A 15,510-nucleotide genomic window follows, 5' to 3' on the forward strand; every position below is an offset into this window, starting at 1 on the left:
GGCAGTTCCACAGTGCTTCTAGTAGTCCATCTAGCGTACTGACTGTGAGCAGGGACTTTAATAGAATGAGATACGATGGTCGATCTGCTTCTCATAATCCACACATTTCTGTTGTCAATGCTAAGCGTCGCTTGTGGTGGTGTAAAGATCGACGACACAGGACAGTGCATGACTGGAAACGAGTGATTTGGACAGATGAATCACGCTATGCCCTATAGAAATCCGATGGAAGGGTTTGGAGTTGGTGGATGCCTGAAGAACGTTACCTACCATCACATACGGTGCAAACAGTAAAGTACGGAGAGGGTGGTGTTATGGCATTCTAACATTCTGCGTTATGTCTGTTTGTTCTATATCGTGTCTCCCTACCACTTTCGCGCAACAACGCTCTGAGCGTGTTTTTTAGGGAATTGACTAGTTTGAATCTGGGACCTGTTGCTGGTAAGGAGACGCCAGACCACACATGACATGTAGAATTCAGAAGAGTTCAGTGAGACTAGCGATGATATAACCAAATACTTAATGATTTCAGCGTCAGCTCCACTGCACTCCCTGTAAAAGAATCTTAATACTAACTAAATTTAGTGGAAGGGGTTCAAAGCTTTCCTATTTTTAGTTAGCTGGTAAAATAACGTCGAAAAAGCAGTTAAGTTTACCATTGGAAATTTTATTCTACTCACAAGACATCGTTTATAAATTGCACTATTGATAAAAGGAAATTTTTTAATACAGGATGGTAAAAACCAACTGCGTTCAACAAAAATGTGAACGAATATTCCCTGAATGGGTTTCCAAGTTCTACAATGGATCGAAGGATGACCTATGCCATATCACATCTTTGATCTAGGTTTAAATTAAGTTTCACAAGAGAGAAAACTATCAAAATGGTCTACAGTGACCCTCAATTATCCTTAATTACTTATCTAACTTGTCGTAAATTACTGTGGCTAATGTGGCTTGTCAATAACTATATAACAGAAAAATCATCGCGTTTCAGATTTTTACTTCAAGTGGCAAATGTGAACACCGGACAGCACAGCTCCGCTCACCTCGCCGTCTCGGAAGCAACTCTCTCCTAACTTCTCCTTACTACAATTTACCGAAGTTGGTTTAAAAAAAACTGTCTGGCTGTGTTTTCATCTGACCAATCAGGGTCTCAATGTTAACCTCAAGCTCCGCCTACACAAATTCTGTCTATCCAATGAGAAACGTTATACTTTTCGTGGTGGGGCACTGTTTTTAAAGTTTGCAACGTAACAGAGACGCGAAAAAGTTTCACGCTAAAACTTGCACCTGGTGTGGTCCTTTTGGTGTTATCGTAAGATCTATACTGTTCTTCTGGAAGGCTCTATCTTTTAACATGGGCTGGGGGGTGGTCCTGAAGTAACAGAGACGTGAAAAAGTCTCACGCTAAAACTTGTGGGTGGTGTGGCCCTTTTTGTGTTATCGTAAGATCTATACTGTTCTTCTGGAGGGCTCTAGCTTTTAACATGGGCTGGGGGGTGATCCTGACGTAACAGAGACGCGAAAAAGTCTCACGCTAAAACTTGCGGCTGGGGTGTGGTCCTAGCGGTTAGCTGGCGACGTGGGTGTCCGTCCCTTATCGTAGGGCCTTCAGCTTAAAACGGTTCTGCTCTCGGCTTCTGTTCTCGTTTCTCCCCTCGGAACTGCGTCTGTCTCACGGTGGGAAGGTATGACATGCATTTAGGCATTCTTGTGTTAGTCTGTGGTATTCCATTTGCTCACTCGTTACTCGTATTACTTTGGTTAATTTAATGTCACGATTTATTCGGAGCTATGTGACATACTACTGGATTTGCTTATCATGTCAGGGTTTTCATGGAAGGTGTTGGATTTGCCTGGCACCTTACAGCATGTGATTTTTTCGTGATTAGGGCGTGGTTCCCTTATATCGCTTACGAAAACGTTAGATGGGAAAGGATGTAAACACATTTTACAGCTTTGTGTACTGTGTACAGAAGAGGAGCAGTTCGGAGACGATGACTATTTGTATCAGTATGAGAATGTCCTTGTCATAAAGCTGCAGCTGAGGACAACAATATTCCTGAAATGGAGTGACCTGCCCAGAATCTCGATCTGAACCTAATGGAATACCTTTAGAATGAGCTAGAACGTCGAATTTTCTTCAGACCCGAGCGTCCAACAACACTTCTTTGTTTGGTTTCGATTCTTGAGGAAGATTCCTCCATAGATATTCAGACAGCTCACTCGAAGTGTCGCCAGCGGTGTTCAAACCGTCATATAGGCGAAGGCTGGATACACCTTAACTAATCTCCAATAATGAATGTCCAGATACTATTGACCAGATAGTTTACCTAGCTCAACCAGCTTAATGGACCCACGTTTCGCCAACCGGATAATGCAGTAGAGTTTAAACACATTTCAATGGAACAAGCTGGCTGCCCTGTCAGCTACTATTCACGTCCGATACCTCTAGTTCTCTTGCAGTGTCACGTTATGCAGTGTGACTAACTGACTGCTCTGAACATTTCTTGCTACTCGACGCTGATCCTCGGTATTAAATATCCATAGCTACGCAGACGCTGTGTGGTAGATGACAATGCTTTCACTTCAATATTTGTAACATATTCGCGGCACTAAAAAGTAAAGTGGTTGTTAACTCGAGGGCTAGTTTGAATACCATAGTGCTTTAAGGGGAGGTTCTGGTCAAGACCGTTGGAAAAGTGGATTTTTTTCATAATTTGCATATCCGAGGTGTATAGATTGTGTCTGCAAAAGGAGTTTTTGATTATGAAGTTATTTTAGAAGTTACAGCGTGCTGAATTGAGCCGTTCGCCGACCGAAATACAGGTAGCTGTAGGCGCTCGATGAATTAGTTCAACAAAAGATTCGATCAGTGTACTAATGTGTGTCCAATGAAGATTTGCTTAAAAGATGCAACGGTGCCAATACGCAAAATGACAATCAGAGCTGAACGCATGCATTTGGAAACTGGTGCCGAAACATCTCCATTGCGGGGCAAAAACTGGTGACATAGCAGCATATGTAGCTGCAGGTATATTCAGTGAAGGCTACTTGTGTATTCTGAAGACCACGAACGCAACAGAATCGTCACAAGGAGTAACATCAAGAACTTCGCGGAGTTATCTGACAGGTAGCGCGTGGCTGCCGTGGAGCAAGGAATGTCTCAGTTTGTTAAAAGAGCCCAGATTGCATAAACACGCCACCAAATTCAGAACCATACTATGTTTGAGGAAGGGTAAGAATGCGGCTATGGTTCTGGGCTCGTAGATTAACCGTACGTTTCGCAACAACGTTTCTTTAAATGCGTTTTTATCGGTACAACATTTTTCAGCGCGCGAAGTGCTGTAGAGCCTCGACAAATTAACCAGTTCATTTAATTTGTTTTTTAAATGAAAGATAATTAAATTTAGGGGCATTAGTGATAGCTTTTTTAATTTCAATTAAATTTTTTTTGATCATTTGAACTTAGAAAAACATTCCAAGAAATTGACATTTTTTCGAATAGTTGCCTTTTCTTCCGACGTATTTTTCAAAATGCTATCATAATTCCCCCCCCCCCTCCCCTACGCTAATCGATTCTAATTTAAGAATTTTTGGTTTTTATGGGTTTCAGATATAACCACGAGTCTGTATAACGCTTACGGCAAACCAGGACGCGCAGCGAAAAGCATTTTGACAACGCCTACAGCCGCCATTTTTAATTTGTTATGAGATAAAAATGTTTTTCATAAATGAATGTATCTATAACAAAGTGATAAAATCCCGTTTTCATAAAAACGATTCTTGTAGGAATAAAAATTCGAAACTTCAGCCATTTTTCGCGCCTCTCGACCACAACCTTCCCTAAAGGCACAATACTATTGAAATTGGTATACTCTTAACCTCTTGCAACTAGAGAATTGGCTTACGCAACCTGTTCTACCAAGGGACCCCTTGAATGGGAGGTCACAGGTTCAATCTTTAGTAATGCTCATTAGAAAATGTTGTGTTAACAATTACGACAGGAAAAATATTAGCTGCTAATGATTCACCATTTGCATCAGAAGAGCGACAGAAAATGAGTGTCCGGCAGTTACATAGATCAGCCATCTATGGGCTGTGTGTATTACACGTCGCAAAATGGACATTCAAGAACTGTTCAGAACAAACCATCAACTTGCACATTGAACACCGAGTGAAAAATGACGTGTCACAGGTTCACACCATCAAGATCGAAAGGGAACTCCTTGGGAGTTACAAATGGTGCAGAATGTCCAGCTAAGTATCCACTTTTAAAGAATGCATATAGAATGATATTGGTGTAACGGTGTGATGAGAAGTGATAGACTATGATGGCATGCAAACGTATGTGAAACAGTCTGTCCTGGAGCTTATCGTGAAACTGGCTGTCTTTCAAGGCGTAGCTGCAGATAGTGCGAAAAATATTGTATAGGCACGGAAAAGATAAACATTCAGAGGCTGAATTTTTCCAGTGGTTCTAGATGGTATGACTGCAATGTCACACACTTTTCAGGAGTGATAGTTTGCTCGAAAGGAGTATGGTTTTTATACGTAGATCGGGAATGAAGGAAAAGCAAGTTATTTTGACCAGCTATTGGCCAAAAGCAGTGCTCATGCCACGGTTGCAGTTCTCTCACTCCCATTTCCCCACTCTTGCTTGCTGTCACGTAAATATTTCCTATTGCCCTTGCCAGATCACGCACATGAGAAAGAACGTACGGGGCATAGCACCTCCAGCTTCTAGTAGCACAATAGATAACTTTCCAGTCAATTTACCATCCAGATCAACAGTCGGCATAATTGTATACGATTCGTATGATACGAGTGCGTTAAGGCATTGGTGTTAGTTTATCTTGGTACAAATCTCCTCGTACCTCTAATTTAGGGGGTTACTTTGATATGTATTTCCTTATCAAATACCGATTGGTCGGAGCTGAAAACAAATTTCCTATCTAAAGGTGGGAATAAGTTTGTGAATCTCATCCACAAATTTTTGGGCCGTTTCCGTAGGTTGCTGAAAGTTGTCAAGTTGACAGTTTGTTTGAAATTTCGTTATCTTACGTGTTCCAATTCTTCTGTCGGAAGTTATGCAACAATCCACTGCTTCCCTTGAAATAACTGTAATCTATGCCGCATGCAATTTGATGTGTATAACGTAGTAGGTCATATTATGTATATCCTGTAAATTATATCGAGCATCCTTGAAATGCGCAAAAACCAGTTTTTGTAACAAGTGCGTCTTGTCCTCCCTTGAATATCCGTAGTTTTTCTTATGCACTGCATGGTCATATTGCTGCGGACATATCCGTAATCTGTTCATAATCGGTTTTTTACTATGATGCGGATGATCTTCCATGTACGTAATTACAGTATGTTTAGTACCCGCTTCTCGGACAACGATTGTCCTTTACTATGTTCAACTGGAGACGGAATTTGTGGCTCCCTGTCCGCAAAGATGATGAACTACATGGCTCCACCCCTGTTTCAATACCACTTTCACTCATGTACATCGTCCGCACAGTCGAGGGCATACGACACCACACGTTCGACTGACTCATCTTGCAGAAACGCTAATATTTCGTCTGCCATTTCTCACTCTCCGAAATTCCATGGGTGTCTTACTGACGAAATGTCTACTTCGGCAACTCTTGTTGTAGATACGATGCAATGTTTACTTTGTTTATTCTTGCCATTGCTCTGCCTTGTATCAACACCACTAGCACTATAGCGCTCTTGTGAGTAACTCGTCGACTAAGCAGTTGCTTTCTACGCCCAGTAGCCTCATGCTGTGCTCACCATTAGATAATCGCTATGAGCACTATGGGACTTAACATATTAGGTCATCAGTCCCCTAGAACTTAGAACTACTTAAACCTAACTAACCTAAGGACATCACACACATCCATGCCCGAGGCAGGATTCGAACCTGCGCCCGTAGCAGTCCCGCGGTTCCGGACTGCAGCGCCTAGAACCGCACGACCACCGCGGCCGGCTCACCATTAGATACCTCCAGTCTCACCCCCTGTTGCCATTAGCAGCCAATATTGTGGTTGCATGGTAGACAATATGTGGAGCGTCGAATGTCCTTTTGTTATCTCGCTCTCAAGGGGTTCCTTGTAAGTGAACCTCTAGTTTAACGTGGAATGCGAACCAGGGTCAACTTGACATTTTCACATGCGCTGCTGAAAGCATGCACGAAATGAAAGCAGGACCAGAAAATATTTAATAAACAATGTTTTATCAGTTAACCCTCTGCTCACAAATTGGATTGGAAGGACGTTAACAAGGTCGAGTGGAATTCCACCTGTGTAGTACGTACCGCGGAGTAGGGATCCCTTGAATATGGGGAGAGTGACAGGCTAGGACACACTAGCTGGGGATAAGACCTGAACGACATCGCGTATGCTCTCTAAGGCAAATAGGGCGGGCCGGCAGAGGGTTAACACTTTTGTTATCCCTGAATTATGTACATGGTTGTTTATTACAATAACAGAAATGAGAAACAAAGCACTGATATAATGAATGCGTTCGACGATACACCATGAGGTTAGTTTACAAACTAACACAACACATTTTTGAATAAAAGCAAACATTCCTCTGACAGATGACTTAGTGTGTAGCAGGCACTTACATTAAGATACAGAATGTTTGAAGCTTGTCACGTTTCGGCACCTACCTGTAGAATTATCTCCAATCGGTAGCTGCGCACACACGCTGATTCATCATCTGGAAACTTACGTGACAGGATTCTACGTCCAACCAAATGAAAAGTCAAACAGTTGCTTTATAGTTTCACACGGAAAATTCTTCCTAATTTTATTTATGTCACTGATTTCCTATCGATGATGACCAGGTCTCACACAGTTTACTATAGCGCTGTTGTGAGTTACTCGTCGACTAAGCAGTTGCTTTCTACGCTCCGTAGCCTCATGCTGTGCTCACCATTGGATACCTCCAGTCTCATCCCCTTTACCATTAGCAGCCAATATTGTGGTTGCATGGTAGACAATACATGGAGCGTCGAATGTCCTTTTGCTATCTCGCACTCAAGGGGTTCCTTGTAAGTGAACCTCTAGTTTAACGTGGAATGCGAACCAGTTTACATCTTTCTAACCGGTAAGGAACGAACATCTGCGAATCATGCAAAAGAAAAAAAAGGTTCAAATGGCTCTGAGCACTATGGGACTTAACTTCTGAGGTGATCACTCCCCTAGAACTTAGAACTGCTTAAACCTAATTAACCTAAGGACATCACACACATCCATGGCCGAGGCAGGATTCGAACCTGCAACCGTAGTGGTCACGCGGTTCCAGACTGTAGCACCTAGAACCGCTCGGCCACATCGACCGGCCGTAAGAACATTAAATGTCACGTTTTCTGTTTGTCTTTACACAAGAGGGTATTACAAATCCTTACCGATAGTGGCAATAGCAGTTCATTAACAACCACCTAAGCAGTCTGACATATATTGCAGATACACGAAATATTAACAATATTCCGACAATATACAGTGACAATAATTGTACGTGTACTCAAAGAGCTTAACTTGCATTCCAGCAGATACTGCTCACAACCTGCAGATGACTTCACATGGTATTGCTCTTGTTGCTGTGGTCTTCAGTCCCTGAGACTGGTTTGATGCAGCTCTCCATGCTACTCTATCCTCTGCAAGCTTCTTCATCTCTCAGTACCTGCTGCAACCTACATCCTTCTGAATCTGCTTGGTGTATTCATCTCTTGGTCTCCCTCTACGATTTTTACCCTCCACGCTGCCCTCCAATACTAAATTGGTGATCCCTCGATGCCTCAGAACATGTCCTACCAACCGATCCCTTCTTCTAGTCAAGTTGTGCCACAAACTTCTCTTCTCCCCAATCCAATTCAACACCTCTTCATTAGTTATGTAATCTACCCATCTAATCTTCAGCATTCTTCTGTAGCACCACATTTCGAAAGCTTCTATTCTCTTCTTGTCCAAACTATTTATCGTCCATGTTTCACTTCCATACATGGCTATACTCCACACAAATACTTTCAGAAACGACTTCCTGACACTTACATCTATACTCGATGTTAACAAATTTCTCTTCTTCAGAAACGCTTTCCTTCCCATTGCCAGTCTTCATTTTATATCCTCCCTACTTCGACCATCATCAGTTATTTTGCTCCCCAAGTAGCAAAACTCATTTACTACTTTAAGTGTCTCATTTCCTAATCTAACACCCTCAGCATCACCCGACTTAATTCGACTACATTCCATTATCCTCGTTTTGCTTTTGTTGATGTTCATCTTATATCCTCCTTTCAAGACACTGTCCATTCCGTTCAACTGCTCTTCCAAGTCATTTGCTGTCTCTGACAGAGTTACAATGTCATCGGCGAACCTCAAAGATTTTATTTCTTCTCCATGGATTTTAATACCTACTCCGAAATTTTCTTTTGTTTCCTTCACTGCTTGCTCCATATACAGATTGAATAACATCGGGGATAGGCTACAACCCTGTCTCACTCCCTTCCCAACCACTGCTTCCCTTTGATGTCCCTCGACTCTTATAACTGCCATCTGGTTTCTGTACAAATTGTAAATAGTCTTTCGCTCCCTGTATTTTACCCCTGCCACCTTCAGAATTTGAAAGAGAGTATTCCAGTCAACATTGTCAAAAGCTTTCTCTAAGTCTATAAATGCTAGAAACGTAGGTTTGCCTTTCCTTAATCTAGCTTCTAAGATAAGTCGTAGGGTCAGTATTGCCTCACGTGTTCCAATATTTCCACGGAATCCAAACTGATCCTCCCCTAGGTCGGCTTCTACTAGTTTTTCCATTCGTCTGTACAGAATTCGTGTTAGTATTTTGCAGCTGTGACTTATCAAACTGATAGTTCGGTAATTTTCACATCTGTCAATACCTGCTTTCTTTGGGATTGGAATTATTATATTCTTCTTGAAGTCTGAGGGTATTTCGCCTGTCTCATACATCTTGCTCACCAGATGGTAGAGTTTTGTCAGGACTGGCTCTTCCAAGGCTATCAGTAGTTCTAATGGAATGTTGTCTACTCCCGGGGCCTTGTTTCGACTTAGGTCTTTCAGTGCTCAGTCAAACTCTTCACGCAGTATCGTATCTCCCATTTCATCTTCATCTACATCCTCTTCCCTTTCCATAATATTGTCCTCAAGTATATCGCGCTTGTATAGACCCTCTATATACTCCTTCCACCTTTCTGCTTTCCCCTCTTTGCTTAGAACTGGGTTTCCATCTGAGCTCTTAATATTCATACAAGTGGTTCTCTTTTCTCCAAAGGTCTCTTTAATTTTCCTGTAGGCAGTATCTATCTTACCCCTAGTGAGATAAGCCTCTACATCCTTACATTTATCCTCTAGCCGTCCCTGCTTACCCATTTTGCACTTCCTGTCGATCTCATTTTTGAGACATTTGTATTCCTTTTTGCCTGCTTCATTTACTGCATTTTTATATTTTCTCCTTTCATCAATTAAATTCAGTATTTCTTCTGTTACCCAAGGATTTCTACTAGCCCTCGTCTTTTTACCTACTTGATCCTCTGCTGCCTTCATTACTTCATCCCTCAAAGCTACCCATTCATCCTCTACTGTATTGCTTTGCCCCATTCTTGCCATTTGTTCCCTTACGCTCTCTCTGAAACTCTGTACAACCTCTGGTTTAGTCAGTTTATCCAGGTCCCACCTCCTTAAATTCCTACCTTTTTGCAGTTTCTTCAGTTTTAATCTACAGTTCATAACCAATAGATTGTGGCCAGAGTCCACATCTGCCCCTGGAAATGTCTTACAATTTAAAACCTGGTTCCTAAATCTCTGTCTTACCATTATATAATCTATCTGAAACCTGTCAGTATCTCCAGGCTTCTTCCATGTATACAACCTCCTTTTATGATTCTTGAACCAAGTGTTAGCTATGATTAAGTTATGCTCTGTGCAAAATTCTACCAGGCGGCTTCCTCTTTCATTTCTTAGCCCCAATCCATATTCACCTACTACGTTTCCTTCTCTCCCTTTTCCTACTACCGAATTCCAGTCACCAATGACTATTAAATATTCGTCTCCCTTCACTTTCTGAATAATTTCTTTTATTTCGTCATACATTTCTTCAATTTCTTCGTCATTTGCAGAGCTAGTTGGCATATAAACTTGTACTACTGTAGTAGGCGTGGGCTTCGTGTCTTGCTTCGTGTATTGCTCTTATGGAAATGGAAATGCCATTTATCTAGGGCCTCCCGGCGAGTAGACCGTTCGCCTGGTGCAAGTCTTTCGAGTTGACGCCACTTCGGCGAGTTGCGTGTCGATGGGGATGAAATGATGATGATAAGGACAACACAACACCCAGTCCCCGTGCGAGGAAGATCTCCGACCCAGCCGGGAATCGGACTCGGGCCGTTTGGCATGACATTCCGTCGCGCTGACCACTCAGCTACCAGGGGCGAACGGTATTGCTCATGCAACATTATATTGTTATATACCAGCCTCTGAGGCTGAAGTAAATATGAAACTCAATGCATACTTTTCTGTAGCCGAAACGCGGTGTTGAAGGAATGATAAACGTAATCCAATGACGCGATCGACGCTTAGACTCAACACGTACTGACCGAAATTAAGTCAACGCTGAGATTGAACGTAGACTGCCTGAAATCGCGAGAGCGCCGGCCATACAAAGATTCGCTCTAGAATATTAAGCAATTTTGGTTATTAAGCTATAGTTTGAAAATCCTGTAGGTTAAAATGTTTATTCTTAACAGGTAGTTGAAAGCATGGTCAAGTTTGATTTAACAAATATTGGATATGAGCAGTAGCTACTAAAAAGTACAGAACCAAACTTTGTATACGCACTAGGATTCACAGGATTACAAGTATGGCATCCATAGTGAATGATGAAATTTAGTTATTGACAGATACGTGATTCTTACTTAGCTAAGGTTTTCACGTAATATGGGTGTCATTGGCAGCAGAAACTTCAAATTAACAATAGTATGTGACTAAATCCTGTAATATTGTAGTACTTTGGTCATAAAATCGGAACAGTAAATAACATGACCTGAATAATAAGGTTTTAAATGGGATTTCTGCTTATGCAAAACTGACATTTTTTGTAATATATGCTTGGTTCAAATGGTTCAAATGGCTCTGAGCACTATGGGACTTAACATCTGAGGTCATCAGTCCCCGAGAACTTAGAACTACTTAAACCTAACTAACCTAAGGACATCATACACGTCCAAGCCCGAGGCAGGATTCGAACCTGCGACCGTAGCAGTCGCGCGGTTCCGGACTGCAGCGCCTAAAACCGCTAGGCCACCGCGGCCGGCTAATATACGCTCACTGTCGCAATCTACTATTAATATCTGAGTAAGACTGTTAGTAAGAAATTATATATGCTTTAACTTACAAATTAGGAGTGTACATAACGTAGGACGATGTGGGCCGATCCTGCTTTGTCACAAGCTGAACAGCAAAATGCACGAACCACCCAGGTAATGGTTTGATAATGAAAGGGAAAGTTCGAAGCTAGTCACCATTAACCCAAATTGTCAGTACCACTGAGGAAAACAGGAAAGAAATAATACTTTCTTTATTTACATTTTTCCTGCGCCGTCAAAACAGAACGCGAATAACGACGATCCCACTGTGTGCTTAAGGGGGGACGTACATAAAAGCGAGCAAAATTGGAAAAAATTGTTGGCTATTCATTTACTACGTGGTACTGAAATTTCAAAATGGCTCTGAGCACTATGGGAGTTAACTTCTGAGGTCATCAGTCCCCTAGAACTTAGAACTACTTAAACCTAACTAACCTAAGGACATCACACACATCCATGCCCGAGGCAGGATTCGAACCTGCGACCGTAGCGGTCGCGCGGTTCCAGACTCTAGCGCCTAGAACCGCTCGACCACTTCTGCCGGCACTGAAATTTCAATTTGTCAATATTATGTTCCAGTTCCACTCCTAAGTGTGACAAAAATTTCTTGCTCTGTGTTTCCTTATATTTTTCATTCCTGTAACTTTTTCTTCTAGTTTTAAGCAATCACCATGCGGGGAATGTTTGTATAGAATGTCAAGAAGGTTGTGGAATTGCATCGCTGCCACTGATTTTGTGTTCTTTGGTTTATGGTATTTGTTTACAAGTGGTTACAAAGGAGTAAAGCTATGTGTATATCTATTATTACGATCTGCAGCATGCCTCGTTCCAGTAAAGTGTAACTACTGCACTGTAATAATCTTGGCTGACTACAAAATCTACAGAGGCTAGAATTTGATCCAGGAGCTCTCACACTGTGACTACGAAGGCTTTCCCGGCGTAATAATTGATAATATTCTTCTCGGGTGTGCAGCCGGATCATATGAGAAGAATATTATCAAGCTTTCACACTGTCGATATTGAAGGAAATCGTTAACAGGAGAATTTCTGCAGCAGACATTATTGCTTCTCAGTTTGAAAATCAGATTAACCAAACAAGACGAGTAAAGGAAAGAAAGGTTGAGGACGAAGAGGAGTTTGCGTACAATTAACGCTAGTTCAGCTACAGAAGGTAAGACCTTATACAAACACTATCAAATCTTTAATTCGTGTTTACCGTAACTTACCTTTTGGAAACTTCATGTACCTTTTCCTTACAAACCACTGATGTTAGAGTACTTAAATTTGGAATGCAGTTCGTCAATACTATAATGAAATATTCTGTGGAAGGAATTTTCACTTAATACAATAGTGAGGCATTTATATAATAGAAAACCCAAAAATTTGGTGCATTTTTTCGCAGTCATTTGGAGAGCTATAAAATTCAAGAAAAAGGAGATATCAAAATTTTGTTCCACAGATACTTGTAATAATCGTATATCAAATTTTGTACAAAAATGCGCTGATTTCGTTCTAATAGTTTTTTGAAAGCAGAATTATTTGTACTCACCTTGTTAAAATAATTAATTTGTTTATAATTTAAGACATATAATGCCAACAAGCATCAAAACATATGTGTGTATGGATATAACATTTCTTAACCACTGTGTCAAATGTAGTTACATTGTCTTCAGGACTTTGGACTTCATAAGATTTTTTTTTCAAAGTATTGCAATTTCGCATACGTCCCCCCTTAAGGCGAGCTGAGGAATCCATCAGTGCAGTGCAGAGTCAGCTCGTATCGTGGGACACGCAATACGCTAAGAGCGCGACCCGCGTCTAATCAGCAGGCGGGGCCAATCGTGCCGGAATTACTCGTGTGGCCGCGGCTCAGGCATTATCCTGATTACAGCGGCAGGCTGTTAAATCGGCTGAAATAAGGAGCGCGAGGCCCATCAGCGAATGGCGCGCTTTGTCTCCCGGCGACCCCGCTCCGGCGGACCTCCTGTACTCCCGGCTGCTGTTATACTGGTGTCTTGATTAACCGCGCCTGTCACTGGGGCCTTCTTAACACCAGCAGGCAGCCTGCACAGCAAACACAACAGCCAAAAGTCCTTTCTACGTCTGCCAGGAGCACATGTCGAGATTTTAAGCGAAATTATTCACGCAAATATACTTTCTGATCTGTTTAGTAGAAGAAGCTGTAAGAGAATTCAGTTACTGCCGTGACTGCGAAGGGTTCTACGTCTTACGTAAAGGTAGAAGTCTACGTGGATGACGAAACTCCGTATATATCCGCGGTAATGTTCACTTTGCAGATCAAAACCTGCGGCGAAGCGGATGTCAGCTGGTGTATCTTCGGATATCCGCAATAAAAAGTACTTTGTGATTAACTACTAAACCGAAATATCGGTCTGAGAGACATTTAGGGTTTTTTAAACGTGTCGTATGGCAACACTGTTCTGTTTGCTGCTAACCCCTCCACGGTATCTTCTCGTTGGCAAATCATTTACGTAGTAGAAGCATTGTAGTTTAGTTTGTGACTTCTCTCTGTCGGATATGTATTTATTTCATAAAAAATACTGGTATATCCGACGGGTGTTTCGTATTACATATGAAATGGATCGGTCTGTCAAACCGGATGTTTCGTATTACATGTAATTTATTTTTTCTATTACTTCTTTTGTTTTGTGATACGTTTTTTTGTTCTTTTTAGAAGGTGCCATGATGAAAAATGATTCAGAATGTGCTCGTAAATCTACGAAATGCCCAAGGAATGAGAGAATGCTGTGCAGTGATGTCAGTTTTGAGATGCTACTTTCAGAGAGGATTCAGAAGAGCAGTAATGAATCGGCGGTTGAAAATGATTACTCAGCCGCGCGTTTTGAATTCCCCCGACGTGGGAGGAAATGATCAGAGAAGAAAAAAGTATGGTAACAGGCCGATAGTCAGTGAGAGCAGTAATGATGATTATGATTACGGTGATGATGATTGTGACAATACTTTGGAAGATGAACAAGAAATAATTACTAATAATACACATGGAAAACAAGATAACATACGAGACATTTTTGTTGGTTATTCCACAAATATTGCGCTTCATTGTTATTAAAGACTTACACTACTGGTCATTAAAATTGCTACACCACGAAGATGACGTGCTACAGGTGCGAAATTTAACCCACAGGAAGAAAATGCTGTGATATGCAAATGATTAGCCTTTCAGAGCATTCACCCAAGGTTGGCGCCTGTGGCGACACCTACGACGTTCTGACCTGAGGAAAGTTTCCAACCGATTTCTCATACGCAAACAGCAATTGACCGGCGTTGTCTGGTGAAACGTTGTTGTGATGTCTCGTGTAAGGAGGAGAAATGCATACCATCACGTTTCCGACTTTGATAAAGATAGGATTGTAGCCTATCGCGATTGCGGTTTATCGTATCGTGGCATTGCTGCTCACGTTGGTCGAGATCCAGTGACTGTTAGCGGAATATGGAATCGGTGGGTTCAGGAGGGTAATACGGAACGCCGTACTGGATCACAACGGCCTCGTATCACTAGCAGTCGAGATGACAGGCATCTTATCCGGATGGCTGTAACGGATCGTGCAGCCACGTCTCGATCCCTGAGTCAACAGATGGGGACGTTTTCAAGACAACAACCATCTGCACGAACAGTTCGACGACGTTTGCAGCAGCAGGGACTATCAGCTCGGAGACCATGGCTGCGGTTACCCTTGACGCTGCATCACAAACAGGAGCGCCTGCGATGGTGTACTCAACGACGAACCTGGTTGCACGAATGGCAAAACGTCATTTTTTCGGATGAATCCAGGTTCTGTTTACAGCATCATGGTGGTCGCATCCGTGTTTGGCGACATCGCGGTGAACGCACATTGGAAGTGTGTATTCGTCATCGCCATACTGGCGTATCACCCGGCGTGATGGTATAGGGTGCCATTGGTTACACGTCTCGGTCACCTCTTGTTCGCTTTGTCGGCACTTTGAACAGTGGACGTTACATTTCAGATGTGTTACGACCCATGGCTCTACCCTTCATTCGATCCCTGCGAAACCCTACATTTCAACAGGATAATGCACGACCGCATGTTGCAGGTCCTGTACGGGCCTTTCTGGATACA

This window comes from Schistocerca cancellata, chromosome 4, assembly GCF_023864275.1.
Source record: "Schistocerca cancellata isolate TAMUIC-IGC-003103 chromosome 4, iqSchCanc2.1, whole genome shotgun sequence".
In the NCBI taxonomy this organism is placed as follows: domain Eukaryota; kingdom Metazoa; phylum Arthropoda; class Insecta; order Orthoptera; family Acrididae; genus Schistocerca; species Schistocerca cancellata.